We start from the raw sequence: 3,911 nt of genomic DNA, 5'->3' as shown, positions 1-3,911 counted from the left end.
CATCTTATAGGAATACTGCAGTGGTTTGAAGTGTTGAGTTAGATATGTCCAGAATTTCCAATTACTGTGAGAGGAACTCAACCCAGCATTTTCAAAGCTTGACATCAAATGACCACCTTATTTGAAAAGTGCTTTTTAAATCTCTGTCATTGCATGATTTGGAGTCTTTGGCCAAGATAAATAATTATATTTGTTTTCTGTTGTGGAGACTTTGTCTCTTTTGAAGGAATTTTGAATCTGTTCCAAACATATTTTGTGTTTCTAAATCATCCAACTGTGATATAAAAATAACATATATTAACTTTATTGGATAAAATGATGAAAACTGGGTCAATCTTAAAGGGCATGTAGTAATTTCAAATAATGATGTGCCAAGTTTTTTATCATCTAAAATCCTAAAGATTCTGTATGTTTCACATACTTTTCACATATTTAAAAAATTATAGCTAGGCTTTTTTTTTTCTCTGCCCTGTTTATGATTGGATAGGCATAATCACATTTGAAAGGAATGTTGTTTATGCAAACTACATCACAGAAAAGAGTTTTAAAAAATAAGGGGAAGGGTGCATTACTTGGGTATATTGCAAAGTACCTACATTGAAGAATTAGATGTGTGTACATATTCAGCAGAAGCAATTTAGCCATAAGTGGGTTTCTTTACACTTCTATCTTCAATTTTTATTCATGAAGCTGGGAATAATAGCTGTTTTATCAAAGAAATTCAGTGAGTATTACAATTCTTATGAAAGCACTAATAGGGCTTACAATTTATGACATCTGAGAGAGTGGAATTTGTCCTGTAAATAGAATTTATTTGGTTTGCAAGGTGTTAAAAAAAAAAAAAAGGCTGAATCTGAGTATCCTCAGACAGACACACACCTAGCTGGCATTCGCACTTCTACTTCTTATTGTCTTATACCTCCCAGCTTTACACATAATGCCTTTTGGCCTATGCAAAATTTGTGTGTGGGACCATCTTGTTATTCCAGGTGCTGTGTGCAGTCCACTCTGTATTAGCTGTTTTTGTAAAAAAGCAGTGACCTGGGTCTTAACTCGGACCTATTGAATCAGAATCTCTGGAGGTTGGGGCATGGGATAGGTGCTTTTAATAAGAACCTCTGGACAAACGTGAAAGACTGTTATTTTTCATCTTTAAAGAGAAACCATGACACATTCACAGTCTTTAGGGAAATTAAAAACACTCACTTTTACAACCACAGGCAGAATGATCTAGAAGAATCTAACTTGGACTCGTTTAATTGTATACTTTTCATGAATAACATTAAATATAAATGGAATAGATATGGAAAATTTATTCCATCTTCCTCAGTTTCCTCCCCTGCAACACGAGGGGTTGGATCTTTAAGACTGCTTCTGCTCCGAGGCTTATGACTCAATGGGCAATTTCCTATTGGAATTGTAAGAGATGGTGCACCCAGATTCATAATCAATGTGTGGACATGCAGACAGATTGCTAAATTTAAATACTGTACTTAGATGCAGTGTTGAAAAATACTGATTCTTGCCTTCTTCCCAGCATTTCTTCTTCTTGTGGTGAAAGAATCCCAATTGGACTTTGAGGAATCATCATTCAAGGTAAGACTGTTCATTAAGGTCCCATGACCCAAGCTTGGCCAATCAGATGATCTCATCCTGAAATCAGCATCTTAGATGAAGTAACTCTGGGGCAGAAAGTGAAGTGAAGTGAAGTGGTAGTCACACAGTCGTGTCCAGCTCTTTGTGACCCCATGGACTGTAGCCTGCCAGGCTCCTCCGTTGATGGGATTCTCCAGGCAAGAATACTGGAGTGGGTTGCCATTTCCTTCTCCAGGGTCTTCCCAACCCAGAGATTGAAGCTGGGTCTCCAGCACTGCAGGCAGATTCTTTACTATCTGAGCCACCAGGAAAGCCAGCTTATTCACGTAGAAGGCAGTGCCAGGAAGAGACTGTCCACAGCTTCTGTTACAAAGACCTGATCTATGGACGACTGCAGATCTTTTCAGCTAGTGTTTGTTTTGTTTGTTTGTTTTTTGTTTTGGTCTTTCCACTTGAGTTATCCAGTGACAACTGCTCCCAAAGAAATTTAATTCATTCTGCAAACGTCTTGGCCTCCTCTGTCCTGGCATTTTCAGAGCAGCATCAGGGAGGCTCTGGTGAAAGAAGTGGCTAAAAGAAAGCTCACCTGCAGATGAATTTTACCTTCTCAGCGATGCCTTGATTTAGCCTGGCTTTATAATTCTTGTTCAACTCCCCTGATGCTGTCTGACAGTTTGAGGAGTACTGTTTTTCCACGATAAGAAAGCGTTTGCCTTAGGGAGGAGGGAGAAGATTGAATGGAAGTGTTTTATATTCACTTGAACCACAATGATTTTGCTGACACAGGGCAAGGTATTAACAGGGTTTTGCTGTTGGGGAATTAAAAGCCATTTGGCCTGTCCCTTATTCAGACGTTTCTCATTTTTAATATTGTGGGGTAAATGCAGTAACACATGGTTAAGAAAATAATGAAAATACACACCCCGACCTATATGGGTAGTAAAATCTCTGTGTGATTGTGGTGTGTGGGGAATATCCCAATTTGAAAGGTTTCACTTTCAGGCTTCCAGCCATCCTTTATACTTAATCTCCCATGATCCTCTCACACCCTCCTCCTGGGACTATCTATAAATGTCTGTCCTATGGGCTTCCCAGGTGGCTCAGTGGTAAAAAGTCTTCCTGCCGACATAGGAGACGCAGGTTTGACTCCTGAGTCAGGAAGATCCCCTGAGGTAGGAAATGACAACCGGCTCCAGCACTCTAGGGTGGAAAATCCCATAGACAGAGGAGCCTGGCGAGCTACAGTCCAGTGGGGTTGCAAAGAGCTGAACGCAGCTGAGCACGCATGCAGGTACGCATGCATTCCATTCGGTAGTGTTTGGTTCTCATCCTTACACATGGAGCTTTTCAAGATATTGATTTCTCACCCCAACCACAAAGATGCTGCTTTAATTGATATGGGGCATGGTCTGGTATCAAGATTTATGACCCTCCCCCAGTGATTCAGGTATACAGTCAACTTTAAAAGTCCTTGTTTTAGGGTTCAGTTCAGTTCAGTTATTTAGCAAATATGACCCAACAGATATGGCCAAGTCCAATACCTATTTTGTAAATAAAGTTTCATTGGAGCCCAATCATGTTCCCTTGTTTGTGTGCACCTACTGGTACCTTCTTGTTACCATTGCAGTTAAGTAGTCATGACAGAGACCTCATTGGCTGCAAAGCCTAAAATATTTAGAGGTTTTGGTTTTCAGTCTCTGCTCTGGAACAGTGGTCCTCCAACTTGCACATGCATCAGAATCACCTTGGAGTCTTGGGAAAACACCCTTCTGGGCCCCACCTTTGGAGTTTCTGATTAAGTATCTCTTGGAGAGGGAGGGGCCTGAGAATTTGCTCTTCTAACAAATTTCCAAATGGAGCTGATCCTGCTGGTCTGAGGTCTCGCTTTGAGAATCACTAGGTGGCTCAGTAGTAAAGAATCTGCCTGCCAATGCAGCAGATGCAGGAGATCCCCAGGCTGGGAAGATCCCCTGGAGAAGGGAATGGCTACCCAATTCCAGTATTCTTGCCTGGACAATTCCAAGGACAGAGACGTCTGGTGGGCTATATAGTCCATGGGATTGAAAAGAGTCAGACACGACTGGGCAACTAACACTTTCACTTTTAACCCTGAATCAGAAAAATGCAAATTAAAGTAAAAAATGAGATAACATTACATACCCAGCACATTGCTAAATATATATTTTTAAAAATCTGACAATTCAACCTGTTGAAAATGATATGAAGCAATAAAAGCGCTAATAAATTACCGGTTGTTGTAAACTGAAACAACCACTGGCAGGTTGGCATCATCTCATATTAAAAATACATGGTCT

Source organism: Ovis canadensis, chromosome 15 (genome assembly GCF_042477335.2).
Source record: "Ovis canadensis isolate MfBH-ARS-UI-01 breed Bighorn chromosome 15, ARS-UI_OviCan_v2, whole genome shotgun sequence".
Lineage (NCBI taxonomy): Eukaryota > Metazoa > Chordata > Mammalia > Artiodactyla > Bovidae > Ovis > Ovis canadensis.
This window is presented reverse-complemented; position numbering follows the sequence as displayed.